General features: G+C 63.5%; 2 non-coding genes and 2 pseudogenes across 2 annotated transcripts; all 4 read right to left on the bottom strand.

Moving 5' to 3' along the window:
* Nucleotides 1-11,272: 11,272 nt before the first annotated feature.
* LOC125982806 (5S ribosomal RNA) lies at nucleotides 11,273-11,391 on the bottom strand (annotated as a pseudogene).
* Nucleotides 11,392-12,262: 871 nt separating this feature from the next.
* On the bottom strand, nucleotides 12,263-12,381 carry LOC125982900 (5S ribosomal RNA). Its single transcript, XR_007486552.1, has one exon. It is a non-coding gene; the product is annotated as a 5S ribosomal RNA (ribosomal RNA).
* Nucleotides 12,382-16,411: 4,030 nt separating this feature from the next.
* Nucleotides 16,412-16,530, bottom strand: LOC125982805 (5S ribosomal RNA; annotated as a pseudogene).
* An 871-nt stretch (nucleotides 16,531-17,401) lies between these two features.
* On the bottom strand, nucleotides 17,402-17,520 carry LOC125982889 (5S ribosomal RNA). The gene has a single exon (XR_007486541.1). It is a non-coding gene; the product is annotated as a 5S ribosomal RNA (ribosomal RNA).
* Between the last annotated feature and the right edge of the window lie 5,945 nt (nucleotides 17,521-23,465).

The following is a 23,465-nucleotide window of genomic DNA, read 5'->3' as shown; positions in this document are numbered from 1 at the left end:
TCAACGTAATGGTGACTTTTATTTTTATGTGGTTTATATTTGTTTTTATGCCAGTCGTATCATTTTATTTAATCGTATTTACCGTATTTGCCGGTGTACAGGTCGACTCGGTGTATAAGTCGACCCCCTAAAATTCGACGGAAATTTACGATTTTATGATATATCCTTTGTATAAGTCGAGCTCAATTGTTGCATTATATTAAACTTCAAAATTCAATATGCGAAATTTATTGACGAAATGTGTTCAAATTCTGGGAGGCCGTGCGCATGCTGCTGTTTATAAGCACCGCGGAGGAGATCGCGGCCGGCGAGCTCGCGCACGCCGCCCGGCACCAACGGGAGGCCGGAAATAGCTCCAAGCCGAGCGGATCGGCACTTTATAAGCACCGCGGAGGAGATCGCGGCGCCTCATTGGACTTCCAGCCGCCGGCGAGCTCGCGCACCCGCCCGGCACATCCGGGAGGCCGTGCGCACGAGCCAAGTGGCCGAAAATAGCCCCCGCCGAGCGGATCGGCTGTTTATAAGCACCGCGGAGGTGGTCGCGGCGCCTCATTCGACTTCAAGCGGCCGGCGAGCTCGCGCACCCGCCCGGCACATCCGGGAGGCCGTGCGCACGAGCCAAGTGGCCGAAAATAGCCCCCGCCGAGTGGATCGGCAGTTTATAAGCACCGCGGAGGTGGTCGCGGCGCCTCATTCGACTTCCAGCGGCCGGCGAGCTCGCGCACCCGCCCGGCACATCCGGGAGGCCGTGCGCACGAGCCAAGTGGCCGAAAATAGCCCCCGCCGAGCGGATCGGCTGTTTATAAGCACCGCGGAGGTGGTCGCGGCGCCTCATTCGACTTCCAGCGGCCGGCGAGATCGCGCACCCGCCCGGCACATCCGGGAGGCCGTGCGCACGAGCCAAGTGGCCGAAAATAGCCCCCGCCGAGCGGATCGGCTGTTTATAAGCACCGCGGAGGTGGTCGCGGCGCCTCATTCGACTTCCAGCGGCCGGCGAGCTCGCGCACCCGCCCGGCACATCCGGGAGGCCGTGCGCACGAGCCAAGTGGCCGAAAATAGCCCCCGCCGAGCGGATCGGCTGTTTATAAGCACCGCGGAGGTGGTCGCGGCGCCTCATTCGACTTCCAGCGGCCGGCGAGCCCGCGCACCCGCCCGGCACATCCGGGAGGCCGTGCGCACGAGCCAAGTGGCCGAAAATAGCCCCCGCCGAGCGGATCGGCTGTTTATAAGCACCGCGGAGGTGGCCGCGGCGCCTCATTCGACTTCCAGCGGCCGGCGAGCTCGCGCACCCGCCCGGCACATCCGGGAGGCCGTGCGCACGAGCCAAGTGGCCGAAAATAGCCCCCGCCGAGCGGATCGGCTGTTTATAAGCACCGCGGAGGTGGTCGCGGCGCCTCATTCGACTTCCAGCGGCCGGCGAGCTCGCGCACCCGCCCGGCACATCCGGGAGGCCGTGCGCACGAGCCAAGTGGACGAAAATAGCCCCCGCCGAGCGGATCGGCTGTTTGTAAGCACCGCGGAGGTGGTCGCGGCGCCTCATTCGACTTCCAGCGGCCGGCGAGCTCGCGCACCCGCCCGGCACATCCGGGAGGCCGTGCGCACGAGCCAAGTGGCCGAAAATAGCCCCCGCCGAGCGGATCGGCTGTTTATAAGCACCGCGGAGGTGGTCGCGGCGCCTCATTCGACTTCCAGCGGCCGGCGAGCTCGCGCACCCGCCCGGCACATCCGGGAGGCCGTGCGCACGAGCCAAGTGGCCGAAAATAGCCCCCGCCGAGCGGATCGGCTGTTTATAAGCACCGCGGAGGTGGTCGCGGCGCCTCATTCGACTTCCAGCGGCCGGCGAGCTCGCGCACCCGCCCGGCACATCCGGGAGGCCGTGCGCACGAGCCAAGTGGCCGAAAATAGCCCCCGCCGAGCGGATCGGCTGTTTATAAGCACCGCGGAGGTGGTCGCGGCGCCTCATTCGACTTCCAGCGGCCAGCGAGCTCGCGCACCCGCCCGGCACATCCGGGAGGCCGTGCGCACGAGCCAAGTGGCCGAAAATAGCCCCCGCCGAGCGGATCGGCTGTTTATAAGCACCGCGGAGGTGGTCGCGGCGCCTCATTCGACTTCCAGCGGCCGGCGAGCTCGCGCACCCGCCCGGCACATCCGGGAGGCCGTGCGCACGAGCCAAGTGGCCGAAAATAGCCCCCGCCGAGCGGATCGGCTGTTTATAAGCACCGCGGAGGTGGTCGCGGCGCCTCATTCGACTTCCAGCGGCCGGCGAGCTCGCGCACCCGCCCGGCACATCCGGGAGGCCGTGCGCACGAGCCAAGTGGCCGAAAATAGCCCCCGCCGAGCGGATCGGCTGTTTATAAGCACCGCGGAGGTGGTCGCGGCGCCTCATTCGACTTCCAGCGGCCGGCGAGCTCGCGCACCCGCCCGGCACATCCGGGAGGCCGTGCGCACGAGCCAAGTGGCCGAAAATAGCCCCCGCCGAGCGGATCGGCTGTTTATAAGCACCGCGGAGGTGGTCGCGGCGCCTCATTCGACTTCCAGCGGCCGGCGAGCTCGCGCACCCGCCCGGCACATCCGGGAGGCTGTGCGCACGAGCCAAGTGGCCGAAAATAGCCCCCGCCGAGCGGATCGGCTGTTTATAAGCACCGCGGAGGTGGTCGCGGCGCCTCATTCGACTTCCAGCGGCCGGCGAGCTCGCGCACCCGCCCGGCACATCCGGGAGGCCGTGCGCACGAGCCAAGTGGCCGAAAATAGCCCCCGCCGAGCGGATCGGCTGTTTATAAGCACCGCGGAGGTGGTCGCGGCGCCTCATTCGACTTCCAGCGGCCGGCGAGCTCGCGCACCCGCCCGGCACATCCGGGAGGCCGTGCGCACGAGCCAAGTGGCCGAAAATAGCCCCCGCCGAGCGGATCGGCTGTTTATAAGCACCGCGGAGGTGGTCGCGGCGCCTCATTCGACTTCCAGCGGCCGGCGAGCCTGCGCACCCGCCCGGCACATCCGGGAGGCCGTGCGCACGAGCCAAGTGGCCGAAAATAGCCCCCGCCGAGCGGATCGGCTGTTTATAAGCACCGCGGAGGTGGTCGCGGCGCCTCATTCGACTTCCAGCGGCCGGCGAGCTCGCGCACCCGCCCGGCACATCCGGGAGGCCGTGCGCACGAGCCAAGTGGCCGAAAATAGCCCCCGCCGAGCGGATCGGCTGTTTATAAGCACCGCGGAGGTGGTCGCGGCGCCTCATTCGACTTCCAGCGGCCGGCGAGCTCGCGCACCCGCCCGGCACATCCGGGAGGCCGTGCGCACGGGCCAAGTGGCCGAAAATAGCCCCCGCCGAGCGGATCGGCTGTTTATAAGCACCGCGGAGGTGGTCGCGACGCCTCATTCGACTTCCAGCGGCCGGCGAGCTCGTGCACCCGCCCGGCACATCCGGGAGGCCGTGCGCACGAGCCAAGTGGCCGAAAATAGCCCCCGCCGAGCGGATCGGCTGTTTATAAGCACCGCAGAGGTGGTCGCGGCGCCTCATTCGACTTCCGGCGGGCGGCGAGCTCGCGCACCCGCCCGGCACATCCGGGAGGCCGTGCGCACGAGCCAAGTGGCCGAAAATAGCCCCCGCCGAGCGGATCGGCTGTTTATAAGCACCGCGGAGGTGGTCGCGGCGCCTCATTCGACTTCCAGCGGCCGGCGAGCTCGTGCACCCGCCCGGCACATCCGGGAGGCCGTGCGCACGAGCCAAGTGGCCGAAAATAGCCCCCGCCGAGCGGATCGGCTGTTTATAAGCACCGCAGAGGTGGTCGCGGCGCCTCATTCGACTTCCGGCGGGCGGCGAGCTCGCGCACCCGCCCGGCACATCCGGGAGGCCGTGCGCACGAGCCAAGTGGCCGAAAATAGCCCCCGCCGAGCGGATCGGCTGTTTATAAGCACCGCGGAGGTGGTCGCGGCGCCTCATTCGACTTCAAGCGGCCGGCGAGCTCGCGCACCCGCCCGGCACATCCGGGAGGCCGTGCGCACGAGCCAAGTGGCCGAAAATAGCCCCCGCCGAGTGGATCGGCAGTTTATAAGCACCGCGGAGGTGGTCGCGGCGCCTCATTCGACTTCCAGCGGCCGGCGAGCTCGCGAACCCGCCCGGCACATCCGGGAGGCCGTGCGCACGAGCCAAGTGGCCGAAAATAGCCCCCGCCGAGCGGATCGGCTGTTTATAAGCACCGCGGAGGTGGTCGCGGCGCCTCATTCGACTTCCAGCGGCCGGCGAGATCGCGCACCCGCCCGGCACATCCGGGAGGCCGTGCGCACGAGCCAAGTGGCCGAAAATAGCCCCCGCCGAGCGGATCGGCTGTTTATAAGCACCGCGGAGGTGGTCGCGGCGCCTCATTCGACTTCCAGCGGCCGGCGAGCTCGCGCACCCGCCCGGCACATCCGGGAGGCCGTGCGCACGAGCCAAGTGGCCGAAAATAGCCCCCGCCGAGCGGATCGGCTGTTTATAAGCACCGCGGAGGTGGTCGCGGCGCCTCATTCGACTTCCAGCGGCCGGCGAGCCCGCGCACCCGCCCGGCACATCCGGGAGGCCGTGCGCACGAGCCAAGTGGCCGAAAATAGCCCCCGCCGAGCGGATCGGCTGTTTATAAGCACCGCGGAGGTGGCCGCGGCGCCTCATTCGACTTCCAGCGGCCGGCGAGCTCGCGCACCCGCCCGGCACATCCGGGAGGCCGTGCGCACGAGCCAAGTGGCCGAAAATAGCCCCCGCCGAGCGGATCGGCTGTTTATAAGCACCGCGGAGGTGGTCGCGGCGCCTCATTCGACTTCCAGCGGCCGGCGAGCTCGCGCACCCGCCCGGCACATCCGGGAGGCCGTGCGCACGAGCCAAGTGGACGAAAATAGCCCCCGCCGAGCGGATCGGCTGTTTGTAAGCACCGCGGAGGTGGTCGCGGCGCCTCATTCGACTTCCAGCGGCCGGCGAGCTCGCGCACCCGCCCGGCACATCCGGGAGGCCGTGCGCACGAGCCAAGTGGCCGAAAATAGCCCCCGCCGAGCGGATCGGCTGTTTATAAGCACCGCGGAGGTGGTCGCGGCGCCTCATTCGACTTCCAGCGGCCGGCGAGCTCGCGCACCCGCCCGGCACATCCGGGAGGCCGTGCGCACGAGCCAAGTGGCCGAAAATAGCCCCCGCCGAGCGGATCGGCTGTTTGTAAGCACCGCGGAGGTGGTCGCGGCGCCTCATTCGACTTCCAGCGGCCGGCGAGCTCGCGCACCCGCCCGGCACATCCGGGAGGCCGTGCGCACGAGCCAAGTGGCCGAAAATAGCCCCCGCCGAGCGGATCGGCTGTTTATAAGTCCGCGGAGGTGGTCGCGGCGCCTCATTCGACTTCCAGCGGCCGGCGAGCTCGCGCACCCGCCCGGCACATCCGGGAGGCCGTGCGCACGAGCCAAGTGGCCGAAAATAGCCCCCGCCGAGCGGATCGGCTGTTTATAAGCACCGCGGAGGTGGTCGCGGCGCCTCATTCGACTTCCAGCGGCCGGCGAGCTCGCGCACCCGCCCGGCACATCCGGGAGGCCGTGCGCACGAGCCAAGTGGCCGAAAATAGCCCCCGCCGAGCGGATCGGCTGTTTATAAGCACCGCGGAGGTGGTCGCGGCGCCTCATTCGACTTCCAGCGGCCAGCGAGCTCGCGCACCCGCCCGGCACATCCGGGAGGCCGTGCGCACGAGCCAAGTGGCCGAAAATAGCCCCCGCCGAGCGGATCGGCTGTTTATAAGCACCGCGGAGGTGGTCGCGGCGCCTCATTCGACTTCCAGCGGCCGGCGAGCTCGCGCACCCGCCCGGCACATCCGGGAGGCCGTGCGCACGAGCCAAGTGGCCGAAAATAGCCCCCGCCGAGCGGATCGGCTGTTTATAAGCACCGCGGAGGTGGTCGCGGCGCCTCATTCGACTTCCAGCGGCCGGCGAGCTCGCGCACCCGCCCGGCACATCCGGGAGGCCGTGCGCACGAGCCAAGTGGCCGAAAATAGCCCCCGCCGAGCGGATCGGCTGTTTAAAAGCACCGCGGAGGTGGTCGCGGCGCCTCATTCGACTTCCAGCGGCCGGCGAGCTCGCGCACCCGCCCGGCACATCCGGGAGGCCGTGCGCACGAGCCAAGTGGCCGAAAATAGCCCCCGCCGAGCGGATCGGCTGTTTATAAGCACCGCGGAGGTGGTCGCGGCGCCTCATTCGACTTCCAGCGGCCGGCGAGCTCGCGCACCCGCCCGGCACATCCGGGAGGCCGTGCGCACGAGCCAAGTGGCCGAGAATAGCCCCCGCCGAGCGGATCGGCTGTTTATAAGCACCGCGGAGGTGGTCGCGGCGCCTCATTCGACTTCCAGCGGCCGGCGAGCTCGCGCACCCGCCCGGCACATCCGGGAGGCCGTGCGCACGAGCCAAGTGGCCGAAAATAGCCCCCGCCGAGCGGATCGGCTGTTTATAAGCACCGCGGAGGTGGTCGCGGCGCCTCATTCGACTTCCAGCGGCCGGCGAGCTCGCGCACCCGCCCGGCACATCCGGGAGGCTGTGCGCACGAGCCAAGTGGCCGAAAATAGCCCCCGCCGAGCGGATCGGCTGTTTATAAGCACCGCGGAGGTGGTCGCGGCGCCTCATTCGACTTCCAGCGGCCGGCGAGCTCGCGCACCCGCCCGGCACATCCGGGAGGCCGTGCGCACGAGCCAAGTGGCCGAAAATAGCCCCCGCCGAGCGGATCGGCTGTTTATAAGCACCGCGGAGGTGGTCGCGGCGCCTCATTCGACTTCCAGCGGCCGGCGAGCTCGCGCACCCGCCCGGCACATCCGGGAGGCCGTGCGCACGAGCCAAGTGGCCGAAAATAGCCCCCGCCGAGCGGATCGGCTGTTTATAAGCACCGCGGAGGTGGTCGCGGCGCCTCATTCGACTTCCAGCGGCCGGCGAGCCTGCGCACCCGCCCGGCACATCCGGGAGGCCGTGCGCACGAGCCAAGTGGCCGAAAATAGCCCCCGCCGAGCGGATCGGCTGTTTATAAGCACCGCGGAGGTGGTCGCGGCGCCTCATTCGACTTCCAGCGGCCGGCGAGCTCGCGCACCCGCCCGGCACATCCGGGAGGCCGTGCGCACGAGCCAAGTGGCCGAAAATAGCCCCCGCCGAGCGGATCGGCTGTTTATAAGCACCGCGGAGGTGGTCGCGGCGCCTCATTCGACTTCCAGCGGCCGGCGAGCTCGCGCACCCGCCCGGCACATCCGGGAGGCCGTGCGCACGAGCCAAGTGGCCGAGAATAGCCCCCGCCGAGCGGATCGGCTGTTTATAAGCACCGCGGAGGTGGTCGCGGCGCCTCATTCGACTTCCAGCGGCCGGCGAGCTCGCGCACCCGCCCGGCACATCCGGGAGGCCGTGCGCACGAGCCAAGTGGCCGAAAATAGCCCCCGCCGAGCGGATCGGCTGTTTATAAGCACCGCGGAGGTGGTCGCGGCGCCTCATTCGACTTCCAGCGGCCGGCGAGCTCGCGCACCCGCCCGGCACATCCGGGAGGCTGTGCGCACGAGCCAAGTGGCCGAAAATAGCCCCCGCCGAGCGGATCGGCTGTTTATAAGCACCGCGGAGGTGGTCGCGGCGCCTCATTCGACTTCCAGCGGCCGGCGAGCTCGCGCACCCGCCCGGCACATCCGGGAGGCCGTGCGCACGAGCCAAGTGGCCGAAAATAGCCCCCGCCGAGCGGATCGGCTGTTTATAAGCACCGCGGAGGTGGTCGCGGCGCCTCATTCGACTTCCAGCGGCCGGCGAGCTCGCGCACCCGCCCGGCACATCCGGGAGGCCGTGCGCACGAGCCAAGTGGCCGAAAATAGCCCCCGCTGAGCGGATCGGCTGTTTATAAGCACCGCGGAGGTGGTCGCGGCGCCTCATTCGACTTCCAGCGGCCGGCGAGCCTGCGCACCCGCCCGGCACATCCGGGAGGCCGTGCGCACGAGCCAAGTGGCCGAAAATAGCCCCCGCCGAGCGGATCGGCTGTTTATAAGCACCGCGGAGGTGGTCGCGGCGCCTCATTCGACTTCCAGCGGCCGGCGAGCTCGCGCACCCGCCCGGCACATCCGGGAGGCCGTGCGCACGAGCCAAGTGGCCGAAAATAGCCCCCGCCGAGCGGATCGGCTGTTTATAAGCACCGCGGAGGTGGTCGCGGCGCCTCATTCGACTTCCAGCGGCCGGCGAGCTCGCGCACCCGCCCGGCACATCCGGGAGGCCGTGCGCACGAGCCAAGTGGCCGAAAATAGCCCCCGCCGAGCGGATCGGCTGTTTATAAGCACCGCGGAGGTGGTCGCGGCGCCTCATTCGACTTCCAGCGGCCGGCGAGCTCGTGCACCCGCCCGGCACATCCGGGAGGCCGTGCGCACGAGCCAAGTGGCCGAAAATAGCCCCCGCCGAGCGGATCGGCTGTTTATAAGCACCGCAGAGGTGGTCGCGGCGCCTCATTCGACTTCCGGCGGGCGGCGAGCTCGCGCACCCGCCCGGCACATCCGGGAGGCCGTGCGCACGAGCCAAGTGGCCGAAAATAGCCCCCGCCGAGCGGATCGGCTGTTTATAAGCACCGCGGAGGTGGTCGCGGCGCCTCATTCGACTTCAAGCGGCCGGCGACCTCGCGCACCCGCCCGGCACATCCGGGAGGCCGTGCGCACGAGCCAAGTGGCCGAAAATAGCCCCCGCCGAGTGGATCGGCAGTTTATAAGCACCGCGGAGGTGGTCGCGGCGCCTCATTCGACTTCCAGCGGCCGGCGAGCTCGCGCACCCGCCCGGCACATCCGGGAGGCCGTGCGCACGAGCCAAGTGGACGAAAATAGCCCCCGCCGAGCGGATCGGCTGTTTGTAAGCACCGCGGAGGTGGTCGCGGCGCCTCATTCGACTTCCAGCGGCCGGCGAGCTCGCGCACCCGCCCGGCACATCCGGGAGGCCGTGCGCACGAGCCAAGTGGCCGAAAATAGCCCCCGCCGAGCGGATCGGCTGTTTATAAGCACCGCGGAGGTGGTCGCGGCGCCTCATTCGACTTCCAGCGGCCGGCGAGCTCGCGCACCCGCCCGGCACATCCGGGAGGCCGTGCGCACGAGCCAAGTGGCCGAAAATAGCCCCCGCCGAGCGGATCGGCTGTTTATAAGCACCGCGGAGGTGGTCGCGGCGCCTCATTCGACTTCCAGCGGCCGGCGAGCTCGCGCACCCGCCCGGCACATCCGGGAGGCCGTGCGCACGAGCCAAGTGGCCGAAAATAGCCCCCGCCGAGCGGATCGGCTGTTTATAAGCACCGCGGAGGTGGTCGCGGCGCCTCATTCGACTTCCAGCGGCCAGCGAGCTCGCGCACCCGCCCGGCACATCCGGGAGGCCGTGCGCACGAGCCAAGTGGCCGAAAATAGCCCCCGCCGAGCGGATCGGCTGTTTATAAGCACCGCGGAGGTGGTCGCGGCGCCTCATTCGACTTCCAGCGGCCGGCGAGCTCGCGCACCCGCCCGGCACATCCGGGAGGCCGTGCGCACGAGCCAAGTGGCCGAAAATAGCCCCCGCCGAGCGGATCGGCTGTTTATAAGCACCGCGGAGGTGGTCGCGGCGCCTCATTCGACTTCCAGCGGCCGGCGAGCTCGCGCACCCGCCCGGCACATCCGGGAGGCCGTGCGCACGAGCCAAGTGGCCGAAAATAGCCCCCGCCGAGCGGATCGGCTGTTTATAAGCACCGCGGAGGTGGTCGCGGCGCCTCATTCGACTTCCAGCGGCCGGCGAGCTCGCGCACCCGCCCGGCACATCCGGGAGGCCGTGCGCACGAGCCAAGTGGCCGAAAATAGCCCCCGCCGAGCGGATCGGCTGTTTATAAGCACCGCGGAGGTGGTCGCGGCGCCTCATTGGACTTCCAGCGGCCGGCGAGCTCGCGCACCCGCCCGGCACATCCGGGAGGCCGTGCGCACGAGCCAAGTGGCCGAAAATAGCCCCCGCCGAGCGGATCGGCTGTTTATAAGCACCGCGGAGGTGGTCGCGGCGCCTCATTCGACTTCCAGCGGCCGGCGAGCTCGCGCACCCGCCCGGCACATCCGGGAGGCCGTGCGCACGAGCCAAGTGGCCGAAAATAGCCCCCGCCGAGCGGATCGGCTGTTTATAAGCACCGCGGAGGTGGTCGCGGCGCCTCATTCGACTTCCAGCGGCCGGCGAGCTCGCGCACCCGCCCGGCACATCCGGGAGGCCGTGCGCACGAGCCAAGTGGCCGAAAATAGCCCCCGCCGAGCGGATCGGCTGTTTATAAGCACCGCGGAGGTGGTCGCGGCGCCTCATTCGACTTCCGGCGGGCGGCGAGCTCGCGCACCCGCCCGGCACATCCGGGAGGCCGTGCGCACGAGCCAAGTGGCCGAAAATAGCCCCCGCCGAGCGGATCGGCTGTTTATAAGCACCGCGGAGGTGGTCGCGGCGCCTCATTCGACTTCCAGCGGCCGGCGAGCTCGCGCACCCGCCCGGCACATCCGGGAGGCCGTGCGCACGAGCCAAGTGGCCGAAAATAGCCCCCGCCGAGCGGATCGGCTGTTTATAAGCACCGCGGAGGTGGTCGCGGCGCCTCATTCGACTTCCAGCGGGCCGCGCACTCGCGCACGCCGCCCGGTTCAAATTTTCTAAGTGCAACGCACAATGAGATGCATGAGAAACGGCCTTGGTTACCATCACATTTGAAGCGATGAATACGAAGTTAAATTTTATGACTCGGTGTATAAGTCGAGGTCGATTTTTTTCGGTCGATTTTGGATCGAAAAAGGTCGACCAATACACCGGCAAATACGGTATATATACTTATTATAAATGTAGTATTTATTTATATTGATTTATTGTTTATTTATATATATAAAGGCAGGTCCGCAAAAATATTTCTGACGCGTAGCCGGTCCGTGGCGCAAGAAAGGTTGGGAACCACTAGTCTAAAAGAATCTGGCCGTAACTGGAATAGGGTTCTACGCGAATGCCCAACGGAAAAGTGAAGTGCACAAAACCTGCATTTGGCTGTATCAAAATAAATGTCATGAAAAAGGTAAAAACACTACATGGAAGCGCAATGTGTTGTGCTGGGTTCTTTTACAAGTAAAGACTGCTGCTTTGAGTTCACAGGGAGCCATGCTCTTTATTCACTGTACATAGAGGTTTTGAACTCGTGTTGTAGTTTCAGTGTCGGAGTTCAAACTAGGCTTGCAGTTTCCGAATGCCATTCGTGATGGGTGCTGTAAAAAGTTCTTGGCTTAAACGATTGAAGTGCACATAAGAAAAAAAAAAAAAAAAAAAAAGCTTACGGTAACTGGTATTCCCAGGCGGTCTCCCATCCAAGTACTAACCAGGCCCGACCCTGCTTAGCCTCCGAGATCGGACGAGAGCGGGCGCTCTCAGGGTAGTATTGCCGTAAGCCGTGAGACCGCTCAGAATTTTTCATTTTATAGACACAATCGCCCCTGAAACCATGCCAAGCAGCGGCGGGACTTGATGGCTGTGGTAAAAGTTTCCTTTCACAATTGACGTGGGAAAAAAAAAAAAAAAGGCTTTCAGCACCTGGTATTCCCGGACGGTCACCCTTCCCTTTTGTTTTTTTTTTTTGTTTTTTTTACAACCAGGGCCGAAACAGGCTTTCTTCCAAGGCTTTTGGTGTTTTCTGGAAACATGGCTATCATGAAAAGTTATTGACAGCTTTTTATGCGGTAGCACGAATTTGCCGTTGCGACCTGCATTTTGCTGAATCAAAATAAATGCCTTGAAAAGTTTAAAAACACTTCATGGAAGTCACTTCACTGGTTTCTTTTATATCAAACAAATTGTTTTAGGTTATTCACCTGACATGTTTCGGCGGTTTCTTCCGCCTTCATCAGAGTGTCACAGATGTGATGGTGACGCGTCTTTATCAGCTGATGGATCAACATGTCAGGTGAATAACCTAAAACAATTTGTTTGATATAAAAGAAACCAGTGAAGTGATTAAATAAGGAAAAACAAAATGAACTTAGTACAATTACTTCATGGAAGTGTTGTGTTGGGTTCTTTTACAAGTCAAGCCTGCTGCTTTGAGTTCACAGGGAGCCATGCTCACTGTACATAGTCTGCTCTCTAGCGGTAAAAAATTTAACTACAATGCTGTGGATGTCACCACATAATATAGCTTTCAAACTCGTGTTATAGTTTCAATGTCGGAGTTTAAATTAGGCTTGCTGTCTCCGGATGCCATTCGTGATGGGTGTTGTAAAAAATAGCTTCTTAAACGATTGAAGTGCACATAAGAAAAAGAAAAAGCTTACAGCACCTGGTATTCCCAGGCGGTCTCCCATCCAAGTACTAACCAGGCCCGACCCTGCTTAGCTTCCGAGATCGGACGAGATCGGGCGTTCTCAGGGTAGTATGGCCGTAAGCCGTGAGGTGACCCAACATTTTGCATTTTATAGACACAATCGCCCCTGAAACTAGCGAGCGAGCCAATGAAGCCTTCAAAACTGCTTCGGCACATGGAGACCAAGCATCCTGCATTAAAAGACAAACCTTAACCACTTCGGGTTTCATTGTCTCCGATTACGCCTGGATGGGACCGGCTCGTTTCTGAGAAACAAGCTCGGTGCTCCCAATAATTCAACGTAATGGTGACTTTTATTTTTATGTGGTTTATATTTGTTTTTATGCCAGTCGTATCATTTTATTTAATCGTATTTACCGTATTTGCCGGTGTACAGGTCGACTCGGTGTATAAGTCGACCCCCTAAAATTCGACGGAAATTTACGATTTTATGATATATCCTTTGTATAAGTCGAGCTCAATTGTTGCATTATATTAAACTTCAAAATTCAATATGCGAAATTTATTGACGAAATGTGTTCAAATTCTGGGAGGCCGTGCGCATGCTGCTGTTTATAAGCACCGCGGAGGAGATCGCGGCCGGCGAGCTCGCGCACGCCGCCCGGCACCAACGGGAGGCCGGAAATAGCTCCAAGCCGAGCGGATCGGCACTTTATAAGCACCGCGGAGGAGATCGCGGCGCCTCATTCGACTTCCAGCCGCCGGCGAGCTCGCGCACCCGCCCGGCACATCCGGGAGGCCGTGCGCACGAGCCAAGTGGCCGAAAATAGCCCCCGCCGAGCGGATCGGCTGTTTATAAGCACCGCGGAGGTGGTCGCGGCGCCTCATTCGACTTCCAGCGGCCGGCGAGCTCGCGCACCCGCCCGGCACATCCGGGAGGCCGTGCGCACGAGCCAAGTGGCCGAAAATAGCCCCCGCCGAGCGGATCGGCTGTTTATAAGCACCGCGGAGGTGGTCGCGGCGCCTCATTCGACTTCCGGCGGGCGGCGAGCTCGCGCACCCGCCCGGCACATCCGGGAGGCCGTGCGCACGAGCCAAGTGGCCGAAAATAGCCCCCGCCGAGCGGATCGGCTGTTTATAAGCACCGCGGAGGTGGTCGCGGCGCCTCATTCGACTTCAAGCGGCCGGCGAGCTCGCGCACCCGCCCGGCACATCCGGGAGGCCGTGCGCACGAGCCAAGTGGCCGAAAATAGCCCCCGCCGAGCGGATCGGCAGTTTATAAGCACCGCGGAGGTGGTCGCGGCGCCTCATTCGACTTCCGGCGGGCGGCGAGCTCGCGCACCCGCCCGGCACATCCGGGAGGCCGTGCGCACGAGCCAAGTGGCCGAAAATAGCCCCCGCCGAGCGGATCGGCTGTTTATAAGCACCGCGGAGGTGGTCGCGGCGCCTCATTCGACTTCAAGCGGCCGGCGAGCTCGCGCACCCGCCCGGCACATCCGGGAGGCCGTGCGCACGAGCCAAGTGGCCGAAAATAGCCCCCGCCGAGCGGATCGGCAGTTTATAAGCACCGCGGAGGTGGTCGCGGCGCCTCATTCGACTTCCAGCGGCCGGCGAGCTCGCGCACCCGCCCGGCACATCCGGGAGGCCGTGCGCACGAGCCAAGTGGCCGAAAATAGCCCCCGCCGAGCGGATCGGCTGTTTATAAGCACCGCGGAGGTGGTCGCGGCGCCTCATTCGACTTCCAGCGGCCGGCGAGATCGCGCACCCGCCCGGCACATCCGGGAGGCCGTGCGCACGAGCCAAGTGGCCGAAAATAGCCCCCGCCGAGCGAATCGGCTGTTTATAAGCACCGCGGAGGTGGTCGCGGCGCCTCATTCGACTTCCAGCGGCCGGCGAGCTCGCGCACCCGCCCGGCACATCCGGGAGGCCGTGCGCACGAGCCAAGTGGCCGAAAATAGCCCCCGCCGAGCGGATCGGCTGTTTATAAGCACCGCGGTGGTGGTCGCGGCGCCTCATTCGACTTAAAGCGGCCGGCGAGCTCGCGCACCCGCCCGGCACATCCGGGAGGCCGTGCGCACGAGCCAAGTGGCCGAAAATAGCCCCCGCCGAGCGGATCGGCTGTTTATAAGCACCGCGGAGGTGGTCGCGGCGCCTCATTCGACTTCCAGCGGCCGGCGAGCTCGCGCACCCGCCCGGCACATCCGGGAGGCCGTGCGCACGAGCCAAGTGGCCGAAAATAGCCCCCGCCGAGCGGATCGGCTGTTTATAAGCACCGCGGAGGTGGTCGCGGCGCCTCATTCGACTTCCGGCGGGCGGCGAGCTCGCGCACCCGCCCGGCACATCCGGGAGGCCGTGCGCACGAGCCAAGTGGCCGAAAATAGCCCCCGCCGAGCGGATCGGCTGTTTATAAGCACCGCGGAGGTGGTCGCGGCGCCTCATTCGACTTCCAGCGGCCGGCGAGCTCGCGCACCCGCCGAGCTCGCGCACCCGCCCGGCACATCCGGGAGGCCGTGCGCACGAGCCAAGTGGCCGAAAATAGCCCCCGCCGAGCGGATCGGCTGTTTATAAGCACCGCGGAGGTGGTCGCGGCGCCTCATTCGACTTCCAGCGGCCGGCGAGCTCGCGCACCCGCCCGGCACATCCGGGAGGCCGTGCGCACGAGCCAAGTGGCCGAAAATAGCCCCCGCCGAGCGGATCGGCTGTTTATAAGCACCGCGGAGGTGGTCGCGGCGCCTCATTGGACTTCCAGCGGCCGGCGAGCTCGCGCACCCGCCCGGCACATCCGGGAGGCCGTGCGCACGAGCCAAGTGGCCGAAAATAGCCCCCGCCGAGCGGATCGGCTGTTTATAAGCACCGCGGAGGTGGTCGCGGCGCCTCATTCGACTTCCAGCGGCCGGCGAGCTCGCGCACCCGCCCGGCACATCCGGGAGGCCGTGCGCACGAGCCAAGTGGCCGAAAATAGCCCCCGCCGAGCGGATCGGCTGTTTATAAGCACCGCGGAGGTGGTCGCGGCGCCTCATTCGACTTCCAGCGGCCGGCGAGCTCGCGCACCCGCCCGGCACATCCGGGAGGCCGTGCGCACGAGCCAAGTGGCCGAAAATAGCCCCCGCCGAGCGGATCGGCTGTTTATAAGCACCGCGGAGGTGGTCGCGGCGCCTCATTCGACTTCCGGCGGGCGGCGAGCTCGCGCACCCGCCCGGCACATCCGGGAGGCCGTGCGCACGAGCCAAGTGGCCGAAAATAGCCCCCGCCGAGCGGATCGGCTGTTTATAAGCACCGCGGAGGTGGTCGCGGCGCCTCATTCGACTTCCAGCGGCCGGCGAGCTCGCGCACCCGCCCGGCACATCCGGGAGGCCGTGCGCACGAGCCAAGTGGCCGAAAATAGCCCCCGCCGAGCGGATCGGCTGTTTATAAGCACCGCGGAGGTGGTCGCGGCGCCTCATTCGACTTCCAGCGGGCCGCGCACTCGCGCACGCCGCCCGGTTCAAATTTTCTAAGTGCAACGCACAATGAGATGCATGAGAAACGGCCTTGGTTACCATCACATTTGAAGCGATGAATACGAAGTTAAATTTTATGACTCGGTGTATAAGTCGAGGTCGATTTTTTTCGGTCGATTTTGGATCGAAAAAGGTCGACCAATACACCGGCAAATACGGTATATATACTTATTATAAATGTAGTATTTATTTATATTGATTTATTGTTTATTTATATATATAAAGGCAGGTCCGCAAAAATATTTCTGACGCGTAGCCGGTCCGTGGCGCAAGAAAGGTTGGGAACCACTAGTCTAAAAGAATCTGGCCGTAACTGGAATAGGGTTCTACGCGAATGCCCAACGGAAAAGTGAAGTGCACAAAACCTGCATTTGGCTGTATCAAAATAAATGTCATGAAAAAGGTAAAAACACTACATGGAAGCGCAATGTGTTGTGCTGGGTTCTTTTACAAGTAAAGACTGCTGCTTTGAGTTCACAGGGAGCCATGCTCTTTATTCACTGTACATAGAGGTTTTGAACTCGTGTTGTAGTTTCAGTGTCGGAGTTCAAACTAGGCTTGCAGTTTCCGAATGCCATTCGTGATGGGTGCTGTAAAAAGTTCTTGGCTTAAACGATTGAAGTGCACATAAGAAAAAAAAAAAAAAAAAAAAAGCTTACGGTAACTGGTATTCCCAGGCGGTCTCCCATCCAAGTACTAACCAGGCCCGACCCTGCTTAGCCTCCGAGATCGGACGAGAGCGGGCGCTCTCAGGGTAGTATTGCCGTAAGCCGTGAGACCGCTCAGAATTTTTCATTTTATAGACACAATCGCCCCTGAAACCATGCCAAGCAGCGGCGGGACTTGATGGCTGTGGTAAAAGTTTCCTTTCACAATTGACGTGGGAAAAAAAAAAAAAAAGGCTTTCAGCACCTGGTATTCCCGGACGGTCACCCTTCCCTTTTGTTTTTTTTTTTTGTTTTTTTTACAACCAGGGCCGAAACAGGCTTTCTTCCAAGGCTTTTGGTGTTTTCTGGAAACATGGCTATCATGAAAAGTTATTGACAGCTTTTTATGCGGTAGCACGAATTTGCCGTTGCGACCTGCATTTTGCTGAATCAAAATAAATGCCTTGAAAAGTTTAAAAACACTTCATGGAAGTCACTTCACTGGTTTCTTTTATATCAAACAAATTGTTTTAGGTTATTCACCTGACATGTTTCGGCGGTTTCTTCCGCCTTCATCAGAGTGTCACAGATGTGATGGTGACGCGTCTTTATCAGCTGATGGATCAACATGTCAGGTGAATAACCTAAAACAATTTGTTTGATATAAAAGAAACCAGTGAAGTGATTAAATAAGGAAAAACAAAATGAACTTAGTACAATTACTTCATGGAAGTGTTGTGTTGGGTTCTTTTACAAGTCAAGCCTGCTGCTTTGAGTTCACAGGGAGCCATGCTCACTGTACATAGTCTGCTCTCTAGCGGTAAAAAATTTAACTACAATGCTGTGGATGTCACCACATAATATAGCTTTCAAACTCGTGTTATAGTTTCAATGTCGGAGTTTAAATTAGGCTTGCTGTCTCCGGATGCCATTCGTGATGGGTGTTGTAAAAAATAGCTTCTTAAACGATTGAAGTGCACATAAGAAAAAGAAAAAGCTTACAGCACCTGGTATTCCCAGGCGGTCTCCCATCCAAGTACTAACCAGGCCCGACCCTGCTTAGCTTCCGAGATCGGACGAGATCGGGCGTTCTCAGGGTAGTATGGCCGTAAGCCGTGAGGTGACCCAACATTTTGCATTTTATAGACACAATCGCCCCTGAAACTAGCGAGCGAGCCAATGAAGCCTTCAAAACTGCTTCGGCACATGGAGACCAAGCATCCTGCATTAAAAGACAAACCTTAACCACTTCGGGTTTCATTGTCTCCGATTACGCCTGGATGGGACCGGCTCGTTTCTGAGAAACAAGCTCGGTGCTCCCAATAATTCAACGTAATGGTGACTTTTATTTTTATGTGGTTTATATTTGTTTTTATGCCAGTCGTATCATTTTATTTAATCGTATTTACCGTATTTGCCGGTGTACAGGTCGACTCGGTGTATAAGTCGACCCCCTAAAAGTCGACGGAAATTTACGATTTTATGATATATCCTTTGTATAAGTCGAGCTCAATTGTTGCATTATATTAAACTTCAAAATTCAATATGCGAAATTTATTGACGAAATGTGTTCAAATTCTGGGAGGCCGTGCGCATGCTGCTGTTTATAAGCACCGCGGAGGAGATCGCGGCCGGCGAGCTCGCGCACGCCGCCCGGCACCAACGGGAGGCCGGAAATAGCTCCAAGCCGAGCGGATCGGCACTTTATAAGCACCGCGGAGGAGATCGCGGCGCCTCATTCGACTTCCAGCCGCCGGCGAGCTCGCGCACCCGCCCGGCACATCCGGGAGGCCGTGCGCACGAGCCAAGTGGCCGAAAATAGCCCCCGCCGAGCGGATCGGCTGTTTATAAGCACCGCGGAGGTGGTCGCGGCGCCTCATTCGACTTCCAGCGGCCGGCGAGCTCGCGCACCCGCCCGGCACATCCGGGAGGCCGTGCGCACGAGCCAAGTGGCCGAAAATAGCCCCCGCCGAGCGGATCGGCTGTTTATAAGCACCGCGGAGGTGGTCGCGGCGCCTCATTCGACTTCCAGCGGCCGGCGAGCTCGCGCACCCGCCCGGCACATCCGGGAGGCCGTGCGCACGAGCCAAGTGGCCGAAAATAGCCCCCGCCGAGCGGATCGGCTGTTTATAAGCACCGCGGAGGTGGTCGCGGCGCCTCATTCGAATTCCAGCGGCCGGCGAGCTCGCGCACCCGCCCGGCACATCCGGGAGGCCGTGCGCACGAGCCAAGTGGCCGAAAAAAGCACCCGCCGAGCGGATCGGCTGTTTATAAGCACCGCGGAGGTGGTCGCGGCGCCTCATTCGACTTCCGGCGGGCGGCGAGCTCGCGCACCCGCCCGGCACATCCGGGAGGCCGTGCGCACGAGCCAAGTGGCCGAAAATAGCCCCCGCCGAGCGGATCGGCTGTTTATAAGCACCGCGGAGGTGGTCGCGGCGCCTCATTCGACTTCAAGCGGCCGGCGAGCTCGCGCACCCGCCCGGCACATCCGGGAGGCCGTGCGCACGAGCCAAGTGGCCGAAAATAGCCCCCGCCGAGCGGATCGGCAGTTTATAAGCACCGCGGAGGTGGTCGCGGCGCCTCATTCGACTTCCGGCGGGCGGCGAGCTCGCGCACCCGCCCGGCACATCCGGGAGGCCGTGCGCACGAGCCAAGTGGCCGAAAATAGCCCCCGCCGAGCGGATCGGCTGTTTATAAGCACCGCGGAGGTGGTCGCGGCGCCTCATTCGACTTCAAGCGGCCGGCGAGCTCGCGCACCCGCCCGGCACATCCGGGAGGCCGTGCGCACGAGCCAAGTGGCCGAAAATAGCCCCCGCCGAGCGGATCGGCAGTTTATAAGCACCGCGGAGGTGGTCGCGGCGCCTCATTCGACTTCCAGCGGCCGGCGAGCTCGCGCACCCGCCCGGCACATCCGGGAGGCCGTGCGCACGAGCCAAGTGGCCGAAAATAGCCCCCGCCGAGCGGATCGGCTGTTTATAAGCACCGCGGAGGTGGTCGCGGCGCCTCATTCGACTTCCAGCGGCCGGCGAGATCGCGCACCCGCCCGGCACATCCGGGAGGCCGTGCGCACGAGCCAAGTGGCCGAAAATAGCCCCCGCCGAGCGAATCGGCTGTTTATAAGCACCGCGGAGGTGGTCGCGGCGCCTCATTCGACTTCCAGCGGCCGGCGAGCTCGCGCACCCGCCCGGCACATCCGGGAGGCCGTGCGCACGAGCCAAGTGGCCGAAAATAGCCCCCGCCGAGCGGATCGGCTGTTTATAAGCACCGCGGTGGTGGTCGCGGCGCCTCATTCGACTTAAAGCGGCCGGCGAGCTCGCGCACCCGCCCGGCACATCCGGGAGGCCGTGCGCACGAGCCAAGTGGCCGAAAATAGCCCCCGCCGAGCGGATCGGCTGTTTATAAGCACCGCGGAGGTGGTCGCGGCGCCTCATTCGACTTCCAGCGGCCGGCGAGCTCGCGCACCCGCCCGGCACATCCGGGAGGCCGTGCGCACGAGCCAAGTGGCCGAAAATAGCCCCCGCCGAGCGGATCGGCTGTTTATAAGCACCGCGGAGGTGGTCGCGGCGCCTCATTCGACTTCCGGCGGGCGGCGAGCTCGCGCACCCGCCCGGCACATCCGGGAGGCCGTGCGCACGAGCCAAGTGGCCGAAAATAGCCCCCGCCGAGCGGATCGGCTGTTTATAAGCACCGCGGAGGTGGTCGCGGCGCCTCATTCGACTTCCAGCGGCCGGCGAGCTCGCGCACCCGCCGAGCTCGCGCACCCGCCCGGCACATCCGGGAGGCCGTGCGCACGAGCCAAGTGGCCGAAAATAGCCCCCGCCGAGCGGATCGGCTGTTTATAAGCACCGCGGAGGTGGTCGCGGCGCCTCATTCGACTTCCAGCGGCCGGCGAGCTCGCGCACCCGCCCGGCACATCCGGGAGGCCGTGCGCACGAGCCAAGTGGCCGAAAATAGCCCCCGCCGAGCGGATCGGCAGTTTATAAGCACCGCGGAGGTGGTCGCGGCGCCTCATTCGACTTCCAGCGGCCGGCGAGCTCGCGCACCCGCCCGGCACATCCGGGAGGCCGTGCGCACGAGCCAAGTGGCCGAAAATAGCCCCCGCCGAGCGGATCGGCTGTTTATAAGCACCGCGGAGGTGGTCGCGGCGCCTCATTCGACTTCCAGCGGCCGGCGAGCTCGCGCACCCGCCCGGCACATCCGGGAGGCCGTGCGCACGAGCCAAGTGGCCGAAAATAGCCCCCGCCGAGCGGATCGGCTGTTTATAAGCACCGCGGAGGTGGTCGCGGCGCCTCATTCGACTTCCAGCGGCCGGCGAGCTCGTGCACCCGCCCGGCACATCCGGGAGGCCGTGCGCACGAGCCAAGTGGCCGAAAATAGCCCCCGCCGAGCGGATCGGCTGTTTATAAGCACCGCAGAGGTGGTCGCGGCGCCTCATTCGACTTCCGGCGGGCGGCGAGCTCGCGCACCCGCCCGGCACATCCGGGAGGCCGTGCGCACGAGCCAAGTGGCCGAAAATAGCCCCCGCGGAGCGGATCGGCTGTTTATAAGCACCGCGGAGGTGGTCGCGGCGCCTCATTCGACTTCAAGCGGCCGGCGAGCTCGCGCACCCGCCCGGCACATCCGGGAGGCCGTGCGCACGAGCCAAGTGGCCGAAAATAGCCCCCGCCGAGTGGATCGGCAGTTTATAAGCACCGCGGAGGTGGTCGCGGCGCCTCATTCGACTTCCAGCGGCCGGCGAGCTCGCGCACCCGCCCGGCACATCCGGGAGGCCGTGCGCACGAGCCAAGTGGACGAAAATAGCCCCCGCCGAGCGGATCGGCTGTTTGTAAGCACCGCGGAGGTGGTCGCGGCGCCTCATTCGACTTCCAGCGGCCGGCGAGCTCGCGCACCCGCCCGGCACATCCGGGAGGCCGTGCGCACGAGCCAAGTGGCCGAAAATAGCCCCCGCCGAGCGGATCGGCTGTTTATAAGCACCGCGGAGGTGGTCGCGGCGCCTCATTCGACTTCCAGCGGCCGGCGAGCTCGCGCACCCGCCCGGCACATCCGGGAGGCCGTGCGCACGAGCCAAGTGGCCGAAAATAGCCCCCGCCGAGCGGATCGGCTGTTTATAAGCACCGCGGAGGTGGTCGCGGCGCCTCATTCGACTTCCAGCGGCCGGCGAGCTCGCGCACCCGCCCGGCACATCCGGGAGGCCGTGCGCACGAGCCAAGTGGCCGAAAATAGCCCCCGCCGAGCGGATCGGCTGTTTATAAGCACCGCGGAGGTGGTCGCGGCGCCTCATTCGACTTCCAGCGGCCGGCGAGCTCGCGCACCCGCCCGGCACATCCGGGAGGCCGTGCGCACGAGCCAAGCGGCCGAAAATAGCCCCCGCCGAGCGGATCGGCTGTTTATAAGCACCGCGGAGGTGGTCGCGGCGCCTCATTCGACTTCCAGCGGCCGGCGAGCTCGCGCACCCGCCCGGCACATCCGGGAGGCCGTGCGCACGAGCCAAGTGGCCGAAAATAGCCCCCGCCGAGCGGATCGGCTGTTTATAAGCACCGCGGAGGTGGTCGCGGCGCCTCATTCGACTTCCAGCGGCCGGCGAGCTCGCGCACCCGCCCGGCACATCCGGGAGGCCGTGCGCACGAGCCAAGTGGCCGAAAATAGCCCCCGCCGAGCGGATCGGCTGTTTATAAGCACCGCGGAGGTGGTCGCGGCGCCTCATTCGACTTCCAGCGGCCGGCGAGCTCGCGCACCCGCCCGGCACATCCGGGAGGCCGTGCGCACGAGCCAAGTGGCCGAAAATAGCCCCCGCCGAGCGGATCGGCTGTTTATAAGCACCGCGGAGGTGGTCGCGGCGCCTCATTGGACTTCCAGCGGCCGGCGAGCTCGCGCACCCGCCCGGCACATCCGGGAGGCCGTGCGCACGAGCCAAGTGGCCGAAAATAGCCCCCGCCGAGCGGATCGGCTGTTTATAAGCACCGCGGAGGTGGTCGCGGCGCCTCATTCGACTTCCAGCGGCCGGCGAGCTCGCGCACCCGCCCGGCACATCCGGGAGGCCGTGCGCACGAGCCAAGTGGCCGAAAATAGCCCCCGCCGAGCGGATCGGCTGTTTATAAGCACCGCGGAGGTGGTCGCGGCGCCTCATTCGACTTCCAGCGGCCGGCGAGCTCGCGCACCCGCCCGGCACATCCGGGAGGCCGTGCGCACGAGCCAAGTGGCCGAAAATAGCCCCCGCCGAGCGGATCGGCTGTTTATAAGCACCGCGGAGGTGGTCGCGGCGCCTCATTCGACTTCCGGCGGGCGGCGAGCTCGCGCACCCGCCCGGCACATCCGGGAGGCCGTGCGCACGAGCCAAGTGGCCGAAAATAGCCCCCGCCGAGCGGATCGGCTGTTTATAAGCACCGCGGAGGTGGTCGCGGCGCCTCATTCGACTTCCAGCGGCCGGCGAGCTCGCGCACCCGCCCGGCACATCCGGGAGGCCGTGCGCACGAGCCAAGTGGCCGAAAATAGCCCCCGCCGAGCGGATCGGCTGTTTATAAGCACCGCGGAGGTGGTCGCGGCGCCTCATTCGACTTCCAGCGGGCCGCGCACTCGCGCACGCCGCCCGGTTCAAATTTTCTAAGTGCAACGCACAATGAGATGCATGAGAAACGGCCTTGGTTACCATCACATTTGAAGCGATGAATACGAAGTTAAATTTTATGACTCGGTGTATAAGTCGAGGTCGATTTTTTTCGGTCGATTTTGGATCGAAAAAGGTCGACCAATACACCGGCAAATACGGTATATATACTTATTATAAATGTAGTATTTATTTATATTGATTTATTGTTTATTTATATATATAAAGGCAGGTCCGCAAAAATATTTCTGACGCGTAGCCGGTCCGTGGCGCAAGAAAGGTTGGGAACCACTAGTCTAAAAGAATCTGGCCGTAACTGGAATAGGGTTCTACGCGAATGCCCAACGGAAAAGTGAAGTGCACAAAACCTGCATTTGGCTGTATCAAAATAAATGTCATGAAAAAGGTAAAAACACTACATGGAAGCGCAATGTGTTGTGCTGGGTTCTTTTACA

Source organism: Syngnathus scovelli, chromosome 15 (assembly GCF_024217435.2).
Source record: "Syngnathus scovelli strain Florida chromosome 15, RoL_Ssco_1.2, whole genome shotgun sequence".
Lineage (NCBI taxonomy): Eukaryota > Metazoa > Chordata > Actinopteri > Syngnathiformes > Syngnathidae > Syngnathus > Syngnathus scovelli.
This window is presented reverse-complemented; position numbering and strand designations above follow the sequence as displayed.